The sequence below is a fragment of the Crocuta crocuta genome, unplaced genomic scaffold (assembly GCF_008692635.1).
Source record: "Crocuta crocuta isolate KB4526 unplaced genomic scaffold, BGI_CrCroc_1.0 scaffold184, whole genome shotgun sequence".
NCBI classification, from domain to species: Eukaryota; Metazoa; Chordata; class Mammalia; order Carnivora; family Hyaenidae; genus Crocuta; species Crocuta crocuta.
Window position 1 is genome coordinate 3,861,685 of NW_027530006.1, and position 23,221 is coordinate 3,884,905.

Consider the following 23,221-nt stretch of genomic DNA (forward strand, 5'->3'; position numbering starts at 1 on the left):
ACAATCTGTGTATCTCAGAACATAATAGAGTGGTGGATTAGGTAAAACCATGTGGGAGAAAGAGTGGAAAGATTTTATATTAATTCTTCAGGTATCCAAATGAAGCTTCCTCTGTTTAAAAAAAAAATTACAGACACCACGGGGGGCCTAGATGGCTCAGTCAGTTAAGTATCCCACTTCAGCTCAAGTCATGATCTCCCAGTTCATGAGGTTGAGCTTCACCTCAAGCTCTGTGTTGACAGCTCAGAGCCTGGAGCCTGCTTCAGATTCTGTGTCTCCCTCTCTCTCCGTCCCTCCCCAACTTATGCTTGCACTCGCTCTCTCTGTCTCGGTCTCTCTCTCTCTCTCTCTCAGAAATAAATAAAAACATTTAATTAACTAACAGACACCAGACACAGGGGGCCTGGGTGGCTCAGCTGGTGATGCAAGTCTGACTTCGGCTTAGGTCATGATCTTACAGTTTTTGAGTTTGAGTCCCTCCCTCATCAGGTTCTGTGCTGATACCTCAGAGCCTGGAGTCCGCTTAAGATTCTGTGTCTCCTCCTCTCTGTCCCTCCCCCGCTTGCACTCTATCTCCCTCTTTCATTTTCTCTGGAAGATAAATAAACATTTTTAAAAATTATGGAAACATGCACAGATACCCACATCGCTACATTATTTCTGCAAAGGTGTTCTTTCTAAATGTTGTAACAAAACAATGAAGCCCCCAGCGCAGGAATTAATTTAAATTAATACATTTAAAGTCTTCAGTGTTGTAAACCATCTAGATCTTCTGTTTTATGTTTGCAGTTATAATAAAGCATGTTATACAAGTATATAAAGTAAGTATGTCGTGTGAACTTTTTCAAAAACATTTACAAGACGTCAAAATACAATATTTATAAAATAAAAAGTCTGGCTAAAAAGCAAGCATGCAAACCCATAATAATTAACAAGAGCTGAAAAGGGTTTAGGATTCCAGAAACACTGCTTCATGCCCCTTGTACTCCGAACACAAGGGCTGCACAGTGACTGGTACACAGCAGTCAGTCGTCAAGCATTTGTGGAATAATTCAAGCAGCCTCCTCTCAACGTTGTTCCCACTGCTCCATGCATGTACTTTATTCCCCTCTAGATCTGACTCATCACTCATGTTCAAAGCATCCCTTTCCAGCAGCCTCCTAACCTTTTGTGCATGGTGTTTCTATCATCTGGAACACCTCCTCTTCCTCACCTATTAAATTTGAATGTTACCAATCTATCAAAGACCGATGCAGATTTCAGGACAGTAAACCGAGTCCGACTTCTCTAGCCCTTAAAAACCTTTTAAGATCTGTACTTCTTTGGAACATATTTATGTGCTATGCATCCAAACTACCTACAGAACATATTTTAAATTTAGGTGCCCAGAACCCATCTTAAAACTAGTGAATCAGTATGTAATTTGCAGGTCTGTTTCTTTTAAAGCTGCCCACCGGTCTACAAATCAACCTTAGGAGACCATTCTTCTGTACCACATAAACTTGTCTTATAGAGGATACCTGCTTGTGCTGGTGTGTAAACATTTTATTGTGTCAAAGGTAGGTGCTGAGAGGACTGAACTGTATCATAATCTTCTGTTACATCCCCCACAATCCTGAGCACAGTACCAGGCAAAGAAGCATCACTGGATTTATGGAATATGAGTTAACTTGGGCTTAAATTGCACATTATGCTATATGGTCCATAGAGTTTTAATGTGTATCTCAAATGCAGTGCCTATAGCAGGACTTAAAATAAAGTAAGTACACAATCAATACTTGATACAATAAAGTATCAAGAATTAAAAAGGCACAATTTTGCTACCCATGCTGATTTACAAATGGTTAGATAATCCCACTTCATAATCCTAAATTCTTTCACACGCATATCTCAAATTGTAACCTGTTTGATCTTGCAGTGATGACAATGTCTGAAAGATACAACTAAAAATTTAGGATAGTAAAAATATGGAATAATTTAGTTGAAGGAACCTCTTCAACCACCAGTTGAATTCCATTATTCAGCCACGAGAAAGAAGAAAATCCTGGTATTTGCGGCAGCATGGAAGGAACTTGAAGGCTGTATGTCAAGGGAGCTAAATCAGACATAGAAAGACAAATATTGTAAGTGATCACTTACATGTGGAATCTAAAACAGCCAAAGTCATAAAAACAGAGTAGAATAGTGGTTACTGGGAGCCAGGGGAATTGGAGAGATGTGGTTTAATGTCACAAACTTGCAACTAATAGGTAAATAACTCCTGGAGATCTAATGCATAGTGATCATAGTCAATATTGCTGTATTACAGATTTCAAGGTTGCTACAAGAATAGAGTTTAATTGTTCTCTTCACACACACACACACACACACACAAGATAATTACATGACATGACATGGTGGTAATCATATTACAATACATAAATGTATCATATCAACACGGTACCTTCCTTAAACTTAACTTTTCGTCAATTATATCTCAATTAAAAAAACAACTAGTCCAAGTCCTTTATGTAATAGAGTACAAATTAACATTCTAAGAGGCAAAGTGACTTGTCCAAGTCACATGTTCAATTACAAAGGGACCTGGGATTTAAAACTAGAGCTACCCAATCTTACAGTGCCAGGTACTCTTTCTCTCCCAGAGACCGGTTTAGTGTTTCTCCTTAAATGCCCTTCTACACTGTCAACTGAGAGCTGTTCTCCATTCTCACAGAGAAAACAAAGGTTCAGGCAACTGGCTTGCTCTTTGGGTGAGCTTTACAAACAATAAATGGAATTAACATCTTACTAACTTAACGAGGAAGCTAATCCATTCAGTTGTCCTCATCTCCTTTCACTGTGGCCCTTCTTTAGCCTAGATGCCTTACTTTCTAATTCTTTAAACTACCAGGAGAAATGATCTTCAGACTGACACCCCTAATATTCAAAGAGCTGCATTATTGAATAACCCTTTCTAAAATGATTTTTCACATCTGCTACTGGTAAAAATCTTCCTAATTTTCTAAACTTTTGGATGCCTAGAGCCTCTATTGAAATACAGAGCAAAATGGATGTTACCCCTATAATTTATCTGTAGGTTTATTTTAGAAAGGACTGATTAGTGCAATTTCCCTGTAGTTCCAACGGTCTTTTGACTTTTGGCAACATGGCACTCCTAGAGTAGTTGGTTAACAACAACAACAAAAAACTACATGGTACTTTGAGATTCAGTTTGCACCATTGGCTTTTTTCAACTTTGTATTTTAAAGTGGTTTTAGATTTCAGACAAGTTGCAAAATACTACCCAATCTCCATCTATTCCTTACCAAGATTCCCCTCATGTTAACAGTTTACAATTGTACAATAGTACATAATACAATTCAGGTGCACAATACTGACACACTACTATAAAATAAAACAGACCTTATTTGAATTTCACCACTATCCCTTCCCCTCCATTTATACATTTCCTCCTATTTGTTTTCTATGGGTATGATTCAGTATTATCATAGTTTTCTGCCCAAACTGCTCCCTCTTTGGTCAGTGAGAGCTCATTCAACTTTTCCTGTGTGCTTTTGAAAGCCTTGTCTTCTTTTGAGCTGTTCCTTACTTTTATCACATAATGTTGCAGGCTTGTTTTGTATTTTTTCCTACTTCAACCCTAGAATAAACTATTTCTCCGAGGAGCCTTATCTTTTTTTATATGAATTTAGAATGATATTTAGAAGCCAAGGTATGGGCACCCGTTGTGTTCACTGTTACTGGGGTGTCACTGCTTCTAGCCTTCTCAAGGGACATCTAGGATGTTCATGTATGGGAACTAACACATCAACACACGTCTATGTTTCTCCACCTATCTATAAATATCTTCAAAGCCAGGAGTTTATAGTGATACTTTATATTCCAACTCTAATATGCACATAAAGTAGTTTCAGAATTGCTAGCCAATATCCTGTAAGAAACACATTTACTAACTAGATGGTACCATGTATGTGAAGTCCATTTTGGTTTTAGCTTCACAATATCCAGTGGAGATATTATTCTCAAACTTACTTATTTGTCCTTTTTATTTCCTTTCCATTCATGTAATTCATTCATAATACATATAGGAGCATATGCCAGTGGTGTATTCTGTTTTTGGTTTCCTCCTACAGATGTTCTTAAGGAGATGAACTTACAACGAGTAGTAAATAGTCCTAGAGATATAATGCACAGTATAGTGAATATAAACAAAATTTTTATCATTATCAAACCTGCTAAGAGGCCAGATCTTACTTATGCCAGCCACTAAAAAGAAATAATTATGAAAATGGATGGAGGTGTTAATTATTGCTACAATGGCAATTATATTACAATATATAAAGGCATCAAATTAACACATTGTACACCTTAAATTTATACAATGTTACATGTTAAACATATTTCAATTTGAAAAAGTCTTTTTCTACACTGCGATTAAAGAGAAATTCACCTGGGGTGACTGAGTGGCTCAGTTATTTAAGCATCGAGTCTGAGTTTCAGCTTAGGTCATGATCTCAACACTTTGTGAGTTCAAGCCCTGCATTGGCTCTGTGCTGACAATGCGGAGCCTGCTCGGGATTCTCTCTCTCTGTCTCTGTCTCTGTCTCTCTCTCTTTCTGCTCCTCCTGTGTGTGCACTCTCTCTCTCTCTAAAAATAAATAAAAGAAACTTAAAGAAAACAGAATTCACCTATATTTTCCACTAGTACTTGCATGGTCTCATATTTTACATTTAGGTTCCTCATCTATTTGCAGTTTATTCTTGTATATGGTGTGAGACGGGACTGTGTTTGTTTTTTGAAGAGCTACCCAGTTGTTCCAGCACCATTTGCCAAAAGATCTATCTTTATGTTACTGATTTAAGATGCCATCTTTGTCATATCCTAAGTTTCCATATGTATTTGGGTCTAATTCTGGAGTTTCTGTTCTATTACATTCATGTTTACCATTCATGTGGTAGTAACACACTGTCTTAATTATCGAGGAGACAGAGGATGTTTCCATCTCAACTAGTGCTTACTCCCCCTGCATAGTTGTTCTTTTCACTGTTTTCCTTCCTGTACGTGCATGTTAATTTTTTCATGTGAGCTCTAGTAGCAACTTGGCCAACTTCTTAAAAGAGTTAGTTGGTGTTTTTGTTGGGATTGCTCTATTTTCCTTGACTTTGTATATTGTATTTAAAATATTCTGAGACACTGTAGATGTGATCGCTCAAACTTAATCTGTGAAAGAAAAAATGGCTCAACAACACAAGATATTTAAAAATAAATTCTGACAATAGAATTGAAAGTCATATGCACAGTATGGTAAGGGGGAAGAACCTTAAAAAAATCAAGTGCCTTTTAGGGGACCCCCCTCCAGAGGTTAACTTCTTGTTAATGTATATGTGCTGCCATTATCACTGAGACTTGATTCTTCCTATCACTGAGACTTGACAATTCCTTGGAATTGTCTTTTAAATTGCTCCATTTTTGTATCCTCTGTCATTGCCCTAATTGAGCTACTTGGGTTTTCTCTCTTGCACTCTGGCAGCAAAGTCCAATGATCTTCAGAAGCATTATCTACCTGAAACTTAAATCTCATTAATGACACAGCAACACAAAACCTTGTGTTAATTTCTTGCTGCCTTGAGGAAAAGTTCCAAATTATTTACTACAGTATTCAAGTTCCTTTATGATCTGACCTAGCTCTGCCTTTTAAGTTGATCTTCTCCCTCTTCGGCCTCCATCCCCCTTCAGTTATATGACATTGCTCTTAATTATTGTCATAGATCTTCATATATTTGCCACACATGCCCCTAATGTTCTTCTACTGTTGGAATATAGAACATAAGGAATATACTTAAGTGGCAGACTTGTTGGGATGTGGTTCTGGCTCCCTTATATGCTCCACACTTATGTATATTGCAGCACTGATCAACACTGATAATGAATTCCTAGAGCACACATGCCTACCGAATTCACCCAGTCTTCAGTACAGGACCCAGCAAGCACATAGCACAGTCCCCACACCTCTGACATAATGACCAAGAACACTACTGTGGAAAATTAACATAAATTTATCGTTAAATGATCCCGGCCCACAGGTCTGTCACAAAATAAAAGTAGAAAATATACTTATGTTTTAAAGGTATTTTTAGGACAATAAACGAGAATTTTCCCTGTATGTGTGGGGCAAGAACAGCAACACAGTGCTGTGCTCCAAGTGTGGGCCCTAGTGGAAACGGTAATAGAATGGCAATCCAGGAGTACAGCTTATCAATTCCTATCTTGCTCACATCTCATAATATATACATTATGTTTTGTTATATATAATATTTATGATATACAATATATAATATGTATGCTTCAAAATACATAATTATATTAAATTATATATATGTGTATATAAATATGATATACTAATATATAGCATGTAACACTAACATTTATGTATTACAATTTTAAGTGTTATCTGTTTATATTCTATATATTATGTATACAGTACATATTATTAGCATAAATATACTAATCTATGGGACTACACCACGAATGACATTCCTTATAGCTGCGCAAACAACACCCAGCCCAACCATATGCATTGAATGTAACAAAAAATGCAAGATGTGTTATTGAGTGGAAAAGATTAAAACAATATTAAAACAGTATATATGACCAACTGTGTGAAAGAGGGGGGAGTATTATTTTATCTGCTTTTATATGCATAAAGACCCCTTCCTCAAGGACATTTAAAAATACACTACTTTTGTTTGGGGCAAAGAAGAAAGAATAGAAGAAGGACAGAGCGGAGAAAATCTTGTTGGTGTTTGGCTCTTTAAATTTTAATTTTTAAGATCATGTGAATTTATTATTTATTCAAAATAGAAAGACTGTTGAGGACTCACTGTATACCTTCACAGTGGTGAGACTCTAATAATAATGTTCCCACTAAGAGATCCTCAGCAAGCACTTAAAAAAAATCACATGGAAAGAGAAGTTGGCTCAACCAAGTGAAAAATGCTGGGTCAACAGGCATAAAAACATTTCTAGTAAGCCAGACGAATAAGTTCTACAAGTCTGCTGTAGAATATTGTACCTAAAATCACCAACATTATTGCACACTAAAACATTTAAGATTTAATTTAAAAATTCACTGTCAAGTGTTCTTATAGTACAACTTTCAAAACAAATGTATGTAAACAAACAAATGGCCTGAGCAGTTCTGTACCTCTATTTATGGACCAAGACAAAAAATATATATATTAGTAGTTAAACCCCGGTGAAGTCTTCAGTTTGAAGGCAAACTGAGACAGTAAAATGACCTTGTAGATTAACAGGTCCAAAATATGCTAAAAATTAATCAAAATCTAAAAGAAATTATACAAACAAATTATTTTAAGAGTCACAAAATTCATGAAACTTTAAGCCTACTCATATATACCAAGAGCTGGTAATATTGCTAGGAAAGTGGCTTTCAGAGTCACAGTGATAAAGGAAAATTTCAACTTTTAATGTTTGTGGGCCCTGTTCCTGGACTCACAGGGAAGCTTTACTTTTACTAAGGTCAGATGGTTTCACCCAACTTCCAAGCATGGGCTCCATTTCTGCCCTGAGCACACATTGGCCATCTGCTTCACTAGCAAATAACCTAAAACATTTCAAACTAAAAATAAGAGTAAAAATTTCCCTAAGTTGCATCCTCCTTCCTCTGAAGCCTACAACTGAGCACATACTAAAAGCTTAAGTTGGTAATTTTCTGTCCTTTGTCATGATGATTTGTAACTTTTGATGTAACAGAAAAATCATCTATAACCCTATATTAAACATTCCTTCTCTGGAGCACTCTTCTTTGTAAAGATCTATATCCCAGGCAGCTCTCCATATTTGGGCTCAAATAAAACTCTCATTTTTTTTTTGAAATTCTAAAAGGTTTGATCATTTTTTTAATGTTTACTTACTTATCCAGAGAGAGAGAGAGAGAGAGAGAGAGAAAGAGAGAGAGAGAGAGCGCACAAGCAGGGGAGGGGCAGAAAGAGAAGCAGAGAGTGAATTCCAAGCAGGCTCTCAGTTCTCAGTGCAGAGCCCCACATGGGGCTGCATCTCATGAACCATGAGTGAGACCGTGACCTGAGCTGAAATCAAAAGTTGGACGCTTAACTGACTGAGCCACCCATGCACCCCCAGGCTTGTTCATTTTGCATTGACAAGTGAGAGGAACATTTGTCAGAGTGCTTTTAAAAATACCTGATGATTATAGATACACGACTCACCAAACTTCATTATTAGTATGTAGAAGAATAATTTTATTAATAATTTGGCTGACTGATGCTAACTTTATAAAGGTTTTAAAACTCACCTTTTACCTCCTTTCCTTGCCAGTTTCCACTTCACTGTATCTTGCTGCAGAAAGTCTGTACTTTTACTTTTGTTTCCAGTTAACCTTATTAGAATAGATCTGGAAATAACCATATTTCTAGACTTCAGGATCATTTACAGTCTTAGTAAGCAGGAACCTTAGCGTATGATGTGTTAAGGTGTAACCCAGGGAATTAAGTATCGAAAGGAAAGCCTACATGCCTCCCCTACACTCTGACATACAAAACCTAGGAATTTCAGAGTTCCCAGAGTGCAGCATGGGGTGCCGAGGAATCAGTCATGGACCATTTGCAGGAACAAAGAGCAAAACTATGTGGACACGTTTCCTTCATAAGCTCCTCTGGAAACTTCTTCTCCCCTTCAGTTTTTGTCAGTTTTTAAGATAGTGGAAGAACCAGCTATTGTAAAGAAACCTGGAGAAGTTCTCTAAGAAAATCATTGTAGACACTTCTCTTTCTGAATCAAGGAACAGACCAGAGTATTCATTCCTTGATTCCTATGGGGTGTCATACAGTAATAAATTCTCTGAGATTCTGCCTCATAGGGTATCTGTCATATTTTAAGTTAGCCCCCACACCCACTATCTTCCAAAAGTCATCACTGCTATGGGAATGATCTGAGCATGAAGACATATGATATCTGCTGCTCTGTCTCCTTAAAGATCTCAGTGGCATCATGAGTTGGAGGGATAGTACTTGCTACTCAAGAGAAATTTACTATAAATTCACAGATTCTTACTGTGACACTAAATAATCATTCCTTGACCTAACTTCAAGCATATGGTTATTATAATTCCAGGAATTGTTAAACTATGCATACATTGGCCTCAATTTTTTTTCTGAAATGTGAGAAAATACTGGAGTCATACTATACCTAGCCTGAGATACCTGTTTTTCCCAAGATTTTTGCACACCCTCTAAGGCATCTTTGTCAGCTTAGTGCATGTAGGTGGGCAGGCACTCATGCATGTGCATGTGCATGTACATGCACACACACACACATACACACACACATGAAAAAAGTAAAGGAAATCATTTACTTCTATTATACTTTGAAGTGTTGTAATTACATTTATCTTGAATGTACTGAATAAAGTCAAAGATAATCTAAGCTCCAAACCCACTGTATATAAATCAGAGCCAATGATCTCTAATAAGGCATAAAAGCATATCTAACAGTTCAATTTTCCCTAACATTCTGAGCATCTGTTTTAAATACAGCAGTGTGCTACCTGCAGCAGAGCACCCAATACAAAATTATTGGGATCTTTTCATTCCAGTGACTCCCAATGGGCAGGAGAGAGAGCAGTAGACCTGCCTAATCATGTGTAAATCAAAGCATAATGGGATGTGCTCTCACATCTCAAGATCCCATGAAATCAGTCCAAAAATATTTCCACATTATCCTGTTGAAAGTCATTCACATGAAATTCTGGGCTTTCCATTTTAGACACAACAAGTTTGACCGAAACCCCAACTGGAGATGCTAAGAGCAGATCTGGACTTGACTTTGGAAGTAAAGGGCCTGTTCTCTCCCAACGTTTGCCATCTCAGGAAATGGCACCAGCCACCCAATTGTCCAAGCTCCAGATAAAATGGTCATCTTTTTTTTTTTTAATTTCAACCCTCGCTTCCAATCCTTAAACCAGCTCTCAGCTCTGCCCTCCAAAATATAGCCCAAATCAGCCCTTCTCTTCTTTAGCTCATCTATTACCACCATGATACAAGCTACAATTATCTTTTGCCAGAATTACTACACTATCTTCCTTACTGGTTTCAGGATTTGATCATTTTCCCTTTCCCTCTACAATCTCCACCCAGTAATCAAAGTGATCATTTAAAAGCTGAGTTGGCCACCTGGTTTTATAAATAAAGTTTTATTGGACCACAGTCATTTAAATATTGTCTATGGCTCTTTCATGGTACAGTAGGAGAAGTAAGTAGTTGCAATAGAAACAGAATGGGCAACAAAGCCTAAAATACTCACTATCCAACTCTTACCAGTTTACTAACCCTTTTTTAAAAAACATCAGTCAGATCAGGTTATCTCCCTTTCCAAAGGAGTTCAACAGTCTTTCTTCTTTATACTGGGAACAATATCCAAAGTTTTTATTTTAGCCCACAAAACTCAAAACGTTCATAACTATACTAAATATGTGGAAGTAAATCACACTACTTCATCCACTTTGGTATCTTTTCTACACCAAGAAGGCCGCATTTAAACAGTGAGGAATATACATCTAAAAATTCATTACTAAGGTATTAGGGTAATTGTTTAGAAGGGGTGGATACATCACAGACATTAGAATCCCACAGACTAGGGTTTAATTCCCAGCATCAATAAAGGTTCATTGAATTCCATTTTCCATTTGCCAATGGGCAAAATGCTATTTATGTCAGATTGCTAGAGGTGATTGAATGAGATTATTTATGTAAACACACTATCACACTTATTTTACAAACTTTGATCCTGTTTTTCCTGGTCCAAACACTCTTCATTTAAACCTTTCCTCACACAGGTCCTTGATATTAAAATTCCAACTGCTGTAGAAACAAATACATGAAAACAAGTACATTTTAAATATTTCATGTCTCACATGTAAATTTCTATTTTTCCTTTTTTTTTTTGTTGCTGTTTCTTTTACTAACTAAACCATTTCCTTCCCCTAGAATTTACATCCTTTATGGAAATCAAATACACACTCCTCTTGGTCAACCAGCTTGGATACAGTTACAAGATAATATTTTACTTCTAGAACTGTTTTTTAAAAGTAAAACTTGGCAGATGTGGTAATGAAGCCAACAGAGTCTTCACTATTGCTTCAGATCCAAGCAAACGCCTGTTGATGATATTGATTTACCTTATGATGCATGGAAAGAGGATTATTTTTGCAACACCCCACCTAGGGATGCATATTAGTTTAGCTCATGCTGAGCTAAACTAGACAGGAAATATAGTCTGGTAGTAAACACTTCACATTTGTGAATTTGGTTCTGATATTAAGACATGATTACAGAAAGCCCAATCGGCCATCTTTGACTAACCCCCACAGAATCACACGGTGCTGTCACTTCATAAGCAGTAGACAGACAGGATTTGAATGCACATAGTTTATTTGTGACAGAATCCTGTAAGACACCAAGAGGGGAGTAAACAATGAGAGAGGGAAGCAACAACAGTCAACAAAGGGCTAGTTACTTTTGCATGTAACTGAAGCTTAATATCACCAGGAGCCAGGGTACCTCAAAGTTATCTCCCCAAGTGGTGAAAGACCCAGATATTTATAAACTTACTCCAGTAAATCACAGGATGATGGATATCCTTAGGGGGCAGTAACTCTCTGACACCATAGGCCACATATGCTCAAACCATCAAAGAAGCTTACAGGCAAAGAGAATCAGAAGCTATTAGCTGGAAGTTTGGTTTGTATAAATGCCAATGGGAAGGCCCAATGGACTATAGGAGGGGGGACATAGACAGAATTTTGCACACAGGCAATATGAGTCATCACACCCGGGGGGTGGGGGGGCCAATGCAATTACACGCTTGAATGTTGAGGCCAAGGCTCAGAAAGAGAGAGGACAATGTGAGGAATAGGAATATTGACTTACTCACCAAACATTAGTTGATGACCTACTGTAAAACAGAGAACCTGCTCATGACCCAGACACATAGAACCTGCTCATGACCCAGACACATAGAATCCTTGATTCTCTTTCCTGCCCATGCCCTTCTGCACACCCTACCATCCACAAGCCAGCCTCTTTCACAGGCACATGCATCCTCATACATTCTGGCTGGTAACTTGCTCCCCTGAAGGATTTATTTTCCTTCTAGGTTCACCTCAGAAACCTGCGTCTCACTAAAATTCTATAAAGACCTCTACTGTAGCTTATCAACATGTATCATAATTCGTTCTTTCATATGTGTCTGCTCCTCCCTTGCTCTGGACTCCATGGGGGCAAAGAGACTCTAAGAACCCAGCACAGAGTAAAAGTCCAAAAAGACTTTAACTGAACTGAACAGAAGGAAAGTACAAGAAGAACAAATAAAATCAGAATAATGACATTGTAAACTGCATAGAACATATTTATAGACATGGAAATATGATCATAGATTGTCTTAATATACATAAATACTAGGAAAAAGTATGGACAGGTAATATACAACCACATTTTAACAATGAACTTTGTCTTTGGTTTATCACTATTTCCTAATTTTACTGCCATGAAGTCATATTAACTATATAGTTTAAAACTTAAATAGATCGTTAATGCAAGACTTGTTGATGGCAAATCAGACCAGTAATAGCTTTCAGATTTCAAGGCCAGACAAAGGAGTCAGTGAGTAATCAAACAGATAGGGTCCAGGCACAATGGGACTCTGATAGGAGCCTTTACCTGTGACCCGGTTCTCAGAATGGGACCATGTGGGACTATGTAGGGGCTAGCACACAAGGTCACATAAGACCCAGGCTGGTTGGAGATAAGAGTGTTCAATGTTTCCTGACCCCTAGAGTCCTGGCCTTGTTCTCAGCCCCAGCTTTCCAAACTGAGCTATTGTTGTCTACAGAGCATCAAAACAACGAGGCATGGGAGCCAAAATAACCAACCTCTAATGATCCGTTTCTCTGTATCTTAAAATACTAGAACAAATTAGAAAGATTTTTAGTGGTCATCTTCTTCAAACTCTTTATTTTACATATGGGAGTATAAACCATCAAATAAGAGGAATATTTTAAACAAGAAAGCACTATTTCAATGAACATGCCAACATAGATTGGAAATAGCTACTAGAAATGTTATTTGAGAAATCTGGAGCTACAGTCAGGCTCAACTGCAGAGAAATCTGTGGTTGATTAGTAACGTCTGCCATGGCAATAGCTATCTAAGAGGTGGCCCACATGCCATTCTCTCCTTAAACCCTTAGCAGCAATAGAATAGCCCACCAATTATGACGGAGCCACCAATTAAAGGAAGGAGACACAGCATCAGGGCAAGTTTTCTATTTTTATAATATAAGAAAACATATATGTTGAAAGACTTCATCAAAGGTAACTTAAATAGTAGGTGACAGACTATGGATTCAATTCTATACTAATCTGTCTGACCCAAAGCCCGTGCTCTTGACCACTATGCTATGAAGATTCCTCCTTGTTGGCCGTCATTTTCCACTACCCACTGATGTCATCCTCTCGGCTCTGATAGCTCTTATAAAACAGCTCCAAGACTCATCTTCTTCTGATTTCAATACCTAGAGCTGTTTGTCTGACACAAAAACCCAATGTTCCAAGTCAATCTTCTCTTTTGGGTCTGAAGTTTGCCATTTTTTGAACATTTTTCCACTGAATCTTTTTTACATGTCATTTGGCTCCAGCTCTTCCTTTCAACCTGCTTGATTTATTCAAATGTGCAAGAGTGACTCACAAGTTACATGAAGACAAACCCAGCTGTATGCCAGAGATAATTATTCCAGAGTAATTAAAATGATCTATGGGCTGCCAAACTACACACAAAATGTGACTTTGCACTTTCTTATCTGCCTAGTTCTTCCTCTGTCTGTCAAAAGAAACTGCTTGCTAGGGTAGGAGCTCCACAGCCCTAATACATTAATCACTGCTGTTCAGCAGCCTTATGAGAGGGTCATCTCCACATGGGAGACTTTGCAGCTTAAGAGAAAAAACTCTGATCTGAAATCTAGAGAACTCCTAGGTGACTACTTATGCTACTTGCTGTTGGTGAGCTCTCCAAAATGATGTCCCAAAAATCTAGAACCAACCAGAACATCACACAACAAGAGGAGTGATGAGGAATAAGGAAGGAAACAGAAGAGATAGTGAAGAAGGAAGGAGCTTGGCCTCAGTACAACTGCCCTTTCTTCCTAATCCACTGCATCCACTGATACCTCCAGTTTTAGCCCCCAACATATCTCTCTCTCAAGTTTTCTTCCAACCTGGATCAGCTCCCCTCAAGCACAGACTCAAGTGGATATTCTTAAACATGTATGTTATTATCTCAGGAGATATCTATAGGGGTGTGAGAGAAATGGAGGAAGGCAGGGAAAAAGCTAGGCAAAAATAGACTTTCAGAAAAGATCACAGCCTGATCCCATAAACTGTATCACAGTTTGAATCACCCATTGGCAAGGCAGCTTGGTTATGTCTTCATCAGTGAGTCATTGCTGAGGGCCACCACCGTGTGGGAATGATGGTTGGGGGAGCGGTGAGGGGTAGAAGAAGCGTGCATTTTCTTGCTTGAACTCACAGCAGCCAAGAACAGCCTCAGGAAATAAGTCAGATATGAGCTATTTGTAGTCAACATCCAGAGCAGCTCAGAGAGGGAACCCCAGTGAGGCAAAAGACATCTGGGCACTCATAGCACCAGCTCAACTCTCATATTGTTTCATGGTGTTGGAGAGAATTCTCAACCTGCCAGTGAACTCAAATTGGCAGTCCTGAACAGGTTGATGGCCCCCAAATACCTATAACTTGACTTCAGGAATTATATCATCCCACTGAAATTGTTGGTAAAATGTCCATAAATGAAATTGACAGGGAGCATAGAATATAGATTTCATAAGATTCTCCATAGAATCTATGATCTCTTGGGTTCAGAAGTTCACCTGTGAATTTCCTCAGAGCAAAGTGTCACTCTAATTCAGCCTCTTGCATGAAGTCTTCCCTGATTTCTGCCTTTTCATCTGGTGCTTACCTCAGAGGCATAGTTGGGGACCCGGGAAGAGGACAAGACTACTACTTTATATCTTCTAAAGATAGTAACTCTGTTAATTTAAAATAGTGATGGCAGCGATTAAATCTAAAGTTTACCGAGCACTTATACGTGCCGATTATTATTCTATATGTGTGTAAGTGGCATCTCATTTAGTTTTCAATATTATTCTTCAAAGTAGAAACAATCTCCTTTTCTCACATGAAAAACTGCAACATTGAGAAATTAGGTCACCCGCCCAAGTTGTGCTGTCAGGAGTCGGATCCAGGCAGTCAGACTCCCAAGGTGCAAGGATGTTGGAAGAACCCACACAAAATTTGTGGCTGAAGCATCACAATCCAAACCCTGAAACAGGAGAGAAGTTACACAAAGGCAGTGGCTTTTTCATGCACTAGTCTCCCCAGTAACAATGTCCAAGACTCCTAGGACATAGAAGTGCTCCGGAAACCGAGGTTTTATAAGTGAATAAATTGCATGGTTAAAATGAGATAAAGTGAGTGTCGAAGGGCCTCCATCAGTTCCTAGGCTTCATATATGCTCAAGAAATAGTCATTTCCATTCTATCAAAAGAATGTTCTTTTTATCCCCTACTCTGCCAGATACCTCCAAGTGTCTCAGAAAATAGTGTTGTGTACACTATTTACCCAACTGAACCAAAGGGATATCAGAAAGCGGGGGAGGCCACAAGAAAAATGAGACCCCAAGGGAGTAGTGAGGAGAGAAAGCAGAAATCCAAGTGAATACAAAGAGTTGAGGGGAAAGAAAAAGCCAGGCTTCTGCTAGTGGCGCTCCCTGCACATCCCCTCAGCAAGAAGCCCCTAATCTGGCTGCAGTTCAATTTCAAAGAGCTCAAGGCAGCTTCCATCTCTAACTGGATTTCCCAGTGCAGCTCCAGATATGAAAGGGAAAATGCTCACCTGAATTGCAAAGACACTGAGTGAGGATGCATATCCGGGCCCTTCTTTAAACCCCTCTCCCAAGCCCCCTGCCTTTTCATCACTTTTTTCTCCATGGGACTTTCTCCCCCTGCTTTAATCATCTTCTGACACCACAGCGCCATCTGCCGTCTCTGACACAGATAGGGAGGTGCGCCCTGGTTTGGACCGGAGAAAGATTTTAACATCACCAGCAAGCAAGCGAGCGAGAGAGGACACCGTTCATCAGCCCTGTGACAAGCCTGACTGAGTCGAAATTGCCACTCAGCATTTCAAGCTGCAGGCTCTCTCCTCTCCCTATTCAGTACCAGGCTCTTCCTCCACCTAAAGCATTTTCTCACAAGAGTAAATGGGTAATTCATATAGAAGAAAAGTCTCCCAGGAAATGAGACATGGTGCTGGGCGAGTCATAGGATGATTTGTGGCTAAAAGGAAAAACTGCTCAGCGGAGCTAATTTCTCCGAGAATTGACCCAGCAGACTGATGTGCGCTTCCATCTAAGAGCACACAGATAAAAAACTACCACCACCATGCAAAGACTGAGTTTGACTAAAATCATATCCATCATTACAAGATGAGTTATCTGGATGCATGGTGTTTACGGAGGAGGAAAAGTACCTTCACAGGTAGCTGCCCACATACACATGCAAAATACATGCTTATTCTCATATCTACCTGGACCTTTATGCCAGGCATGGGAAATGGTGATTATGGTTGGTATTTCTCCGTTCTGCTCAGTCCAAGACCACTTCTTCCATTCTGCTATGTGATGCCACCCTGAGAGCCTGTCCAGTGTTTCCTGGTTGCTCTTGCTCACTACCTTCAGATAGACTCTTCCATGAAGGACTGGCAGGATGGGGGTGATTCCCTCCTCTGTTTGCCTCATGTTGACTTTATCCCAACCAAACCAGGTAGCCCCTGTGTCTCTCAAAATTCAGGACAGCAGTGTCACAATGCCCTCACTATGGGATCCCCTGAGGGGGCCGAGTATCAGACCTATGACAAGCCCTAAGTCTGAGCACCCAGCCACCTCCCCGTAAAGAACCTAGTTCTTGGTAACATCACTTTCCCCTAGGGTAAAGACCACTTCCTGCAGCTACCACTTCTGCAAACCTTTGATGACCTCTTTTTCTTTCAGTCTTGTGAGACCATGTAACCAATCTTCTGGCTTGCAGCCTCTCAGGCTGAGACACCTGGAAAGTCGGGGTTTTCTGGCTGATACAGTACATGCTATACCATGACATCCAAGAAGATGTAAAGGTGAAATGGTTTCTGAAGACCAAGAACTGGTTTATGAGTCCTATCCACTCTTTCAGGATGGCTTCAGTACTAGTTAACAGCAGGTACCTGGGACTCAGACAGACTTGGGTTTGCATCTGGGCTCAGCTACTTGCTATTTATAGACTCTTAGACCAGGTATATAGTCTAGCCTCAGCTTTCTCATCTGTAAGACAGGAAATCAGCATACCAAACCCACAGACCTGTAGAGGGACCTTATACTGTACGATTCACACACAAAGTGCTTTGTGCAGAGTCTACTGCATAATTAGCCTTCAGTAAAGATAACTCAAAGTTCGATTTTCAAGATAAGGAAATTCTGGGGATATAATATATGGCATGGTGACTATAGTTAATACCATAGTGTATATGTGAACGTTTCTACAGGAATAAATCTTAAACTTTCTCATCACAGGAAAAAAAAATTGTTACTACCTGAGGTAATGGGTGTTAACTAGACAGTGTAGTGATCATTTTGCAATATACACATATATCAAATCAGTATGTTGTACACCTGAAACTAATTCATTGTTATCTGTCAATTATATCTCAGTAAAACAAGGGGGTGGAGATTATTCAGTACTGGTTTTATTTTCTACCACCATCATCAAGTTTCCTAGTAAGGGAGTATTTGACAAAGAAAATTCTAGGCTTGGGATGGATTCAAGAAAGCTACCAATCTGAACACTGTGAATCCCTGAACTGATACCACAGAGATGAAATTCCAACAAAAAGAAGTCTCAGCCAGGAGATTATGGATGAGCCAAGAATATGACCAATTACAAGACTACATTTAGTCACTGTCCTTATATGCTATATGCTTTATACAGACAACCATGTAATGTGGGTCTTACTGTCTCTAATCTACTGATAAGGAAACTTATCTCAAAAATTTAAAAGGGAGAGTGTTGTTCGAAAAGTTTAGAATAAACAAATTTGCCCCAAATCATACCAGTAGGGCTGAATCTTAGCCTTGGTTTAGCTGAGTAGTTTGAGAACACATGCTCTTCACCATTAAGCTGCCTAATAGAAAGATCAACATGGTCACAAGCTAAACAAAAAGTGCCTTTCAGGAAACAAAGATACCAAACACAAAATATGTTTAGAACATACCTTTTTTTTTTTATAGATCTCAAAACACAGGTGGTGGTGGTATGAAGGTGCCATATAAGACAAGGCTGCGGTGAGGTCTCAGTAAGTATCAAACAGCTTAGGGATTATAGACTCAAAAGATTTTCATACCTTGGGTCCTCTCAAACTCTTCAACTCCAAAGAATTCTTACATAAGAAAACGCAGTAGGAAAGGTGACCCCCCCCATAAGACTCTCCCCACCAGGCACTCCACAGCCTATTTTACACAATCCCCAAAACACCAACTTCATCACTCAAAGCAGGTGCCATGTCCTATGCACAGAGAAAATTGCAGCCTGGTGACATCTGCATGAGAAAGCATTATAATGAGCCCAAGCCAATCATGGGATATGTGCATGCATTTTAGAGGTTCGCTCTTAGTGCTCAACTGAAGAAAGTAATTGATCACTGCTAATAAAATAAGTTAGCACTTCCTGTATCATAACTGACTTGGCCAAGGCTCAGTTCAATGGAGCCCAGCAGCAGCGGCTTCATAATTCGAATAAAAGGTTAGAGAGGCCTCTGGAACAACAGAGCAGTTGGGCAAAGGTCCCACAGGACTTGGACTGTACCAGAAATCCTTCCCCAAGGAAGTGAAGGGGGGAAATTCACTGGACAGTCTCAGTACATCTTGGTTATCTGCCTTCATTTGTTTCCAGGGAGGAGTTTAAAAAACCCGGTCAGGAAACCACTGTGAAGAAAGCCTCCCACCCACAATCCACTAGCTAACTTACCCACCAGCTTAGCGGAAAAGACTTTAAGGCCCCAGAGGAGGACAGGGCGATAAGGAAAAGGACCCCCGGCTCTGAATGCAAAGGCCCCAACTAGAAACACTGGAAAGGACTTTTATGTTATGCAGTTCACATGACTAACCCTAATAACAGGTCACACATCCAAGACAGACAAATTCCCAGCTCTTAATCCTTCTCCTCAGGTATCTCTCTGAAAGTTGCAACAGGAACATTAAAGGAACAGCAGGGCAGGTCTAGAAGACTCCTCTGGATATCCCCCCGGTGAACACATTGGGTCAGAAGTGGTGACCAGAGCTTGGGAAGAGAACAAGCCAGCCCGCTGGAACCGTGGAGAGCCGGGCGCTTTCAATTAAATAACCTGCCACTTTGAAAGCACGCCAAAGAGAAACATGTTTCAGTTGACCTGTCAGTCACTCCCTTTTATTAATAATAGAGTGTTTGTGCTTTGGCTGCTGTCCTCCCGAGAATCAGAAGGAACGCTGACATGATTTGGTAGCATTTCAAGGTCAGCAGCATCTCAACGGCGGGTTGCAAACATTAAAAAAAGAAAAAGTGAATACTCCCATAGACTGGCAGCAAGAGCCAAGGAACAGAAAGAAAAAAGCTCATGTGACATTTTTATCTGTCCACCAAATACCAGAACAGTCTCTTCCAATGTGCAGCCCACCGATCAGGGGTGGCACCTGAGGTGGAATGGGGTATAAAAGTGAATTTTCTTTCATTTTTAGTAAGTACTTTTGTAGCTATGGCTGTATGGGTGATGTTGCTGCTCTGACAAATGGGCTTGAAAAAGCAGTAGCTTGAGCCAAACTGAAGTTTATATCTTGCTCCGGTAACAGTCTGTGGAGGGCATTCCTGATTGCTGGCCTTTCCTCATGTACCTGGTGATTTAGGAAACCAAGCTACTTCCATCTGTGGCCTCTGCCATCCCGTAAGAGTTCTTGGGGTCTGCTTCCAGCTGCCTAAAGGAATACATGTGTATGTAATGCATACACACTTCTTTTTTTGAGAGAGAGAGAAAGAGCAGGGAGAGAGAGAGTGCAAGTGGGGGAGGGGGCTGAGGGACAGAGCAAGGGAGGGAGAGACAGAGAGAGAAAGAGAGAGAATCTTAAACAGGGTTCACACTCAATGCAGAGCCCAACACAGGGCTAAACCTCATGACTGTGAGATCATGACCTGAGCCAAAATCAAGAGTCAGATGCTCAACCAACTGAGCCACTCAAGTACCTGATAATGCACACACATTTCTTACAACTATGGGCCCAGAAGGGACACTTCACTTCCACTCACACTTGATTGGCAAGATCTAGTCTTTGGGCTATATCTAGAAAGGAGGGAAGCTGGGAAACATTGTCCCTGACTGAGCAACCCCAGAAATAATTCTACGCCATGGACAGACAGATTGAAATATTGAAACAACGACAGTTGGCTGCCACTACAAGAGACAGTGGGCCTAGATTTTCTCCTCCAAAATGCAAAATAAATTTACTTTTAAATAAAAACAAGGGTCATCTGGGTGGCTCAATCATTAAGCATCCAACTTCAGCTCAGGTCATGATATCATGGCTAAAGGGTTCAAGCCCCATGTCGGGCTCTGTGCCGATAGCTCAGAGCCTGGAGCCTGCTTCAGACTCCGTGTCTCCATTTCTCTCTGCCTCTACGTCTCTCTCTCTCTCTCTCTCAAAAATAAATAAACATTTTTTAAAAATTAAATAAAACATAAATAATGAGTCAATGTGAAGGAAAAATAATTTCAATAATAGTACAGATGGTATATGATAGAATGCTATTCTGAGTGAATGAAATTATTTTTCCTGAGTGAATGAAATTTAGACAATTCAATACCAGAGTAGTATGTAAAACAACTACAAGCAGGAACCAGACTGTCTCCTTGCTATTAATAGAGGTGGCATTTTTTTCCCTTTTAGTTTTCTACCCTCTTCAGGAAAACACTATTTTTTAACAACATATTTGAGAATAGCATTTCAGGTAGGTGATTGGAGAAGCAATTAGCCACTTGACCCACTTGACCCTATCAGTAACGGGTAGAGATGGGACTCCCTCCTCCCAAGTACCATATTCCCTTGGCTATTCAGGCTGTTGGAAAGAAAACATTGGTACATTCTTCAGACATGTCAAATCCACTCCCAGGGATACACCTAAGAAAAATCCTAACATTAAAGTTGTATTTTTTGTTTACAGACACTTATCTATCCAGTAAGAACTTATTATTGGTTTCCTCTTCATCAGGTACTCCTGTCTCTGTCTTATTTATTAAAATGCTTTCATTTCTTACTCTTTTCCTCTTTGCCTCTGAAAATTTCCCTGTGAAAATTCTTTGAGGACTATTTCTTTTACTTCTCCCTTTGATGTCTTGCACAGAAATTGCACTTTTCAGCTAACTGTATTTACTGAATGTATTTGTCAGCTTTTTCTGCAATGTAGCTGTGTAATAAAAAGACCCTACATTCACCAGTTCAAAAATAAGCATTTTTTTTTCCTCACTAGAGGGTTTGCAGGGTAAACTGATTCTACTGAGCTTGGCTGAGTTTGGCTCCAGATTGTAGACTGCATTCTAATCAGGTCTGCATTTCAGCTTATTCTCCTGACCCAGCTACGTAAGACATGTTGTTCTAATGCAAAAGGCCAAACCAAATACCCACTCATACTTTAATCTCTGCTTACTGTCACATTCTCTCACATTCTCTTTTGGTTCTACTGACTGAAACAAATCATATGGCCATGATTAATATTAATAGAATGAAGAAGTATTCTCTCTTTCTTGAGAGGCACCAAGCACATGGGGCAAAGGCAGAGACAGATATAGCATGCTCTTACTGGGAGAGAATAAAGAAACTGGAGGGAAGTAATACAATCTACCTCTCACACAAAATATTTTTTCCAAAGCACCCTTAAAAAATTTACCACCCAGGCAGTCATATTGACATAAGGGGCAAAAGAATGGAAAGAAATAAAGATCTTTGGCAATTGGTATAAAGCCAACCCTGGACCTCACTTGGAAACAACCCAGATAGATTTAACTTTTTATTAAAGATCTCCACTTGCATTTCATAAAGCAGTTAATACCAGATCATCTCAGAACTGAAGGTGACAGAAGAGCCCATTTATCTCAATCCACTAAGAGTTGGTTGGTGAGGTCTAGTCTCATAGTTACCTTTGGAACAGAGTTTAGAAAAAGTGGTTCCCTGGAGTTCTATGAGGACAAGGATTCTAGGGCCACATCTGAGATCATCATCTGCATTTTTTCAATGGATTATCAATGCTGAGGTTGTGGGGGATAACCGTATGTGAATATATTACTCAATATAAAGAAAAACATCACATAAATAATAGCCGTGGCCATAATCTTGAGGGTGATATAAATCCGGATAACTCTAGATGAGAAAACTCTTGAAATAATGAACTCAATCCTTTTGCCAAAGCAAAAGATTTCACATACATGAAAATACCTAATTAATCCAATTGTTAAATTTCAGGAACTTAAGCCAAGAATATAAGTGCCCAAAATACATACAATTTGTAGCTAAGCAGGGAATCTGAAGTTCACATTGTATTAATCCAATTGTAGTTTTGACATTAACATAGGCAATGGCTCTACCAACAAGCACACATCTGGAAAATGAAGTCCAATTTTAATGTAACATTTTCAAAGTACACAGTGGTAAGAACAGAGATTCAGACATGAGGCATTCTATTACTTTAATAAATTAGTTCTTTAATTTTACTTTATCCTTATCCATATTTATATTTAACAGCCAAAAAGTAGAATCTTAACATAGTTGCTATTTTATTCTCAGCTTATTCATTCAGTATGATTTCACACATTTTCTCAGGTTGCTCCATTTTTTCACATTAGAAATTTTGACGTTTGTGTAATAACTCATCAAGTATTATTTGATAGAACATAATAACAGCTCTTCATGCTCAATATTTTAATCACATCCATTTACTATTTACAAAGCTTCAACTAATTGAGTAGCTCAAATATGTTGCATGTTTACTGAAATTGAAACCTAATATTTG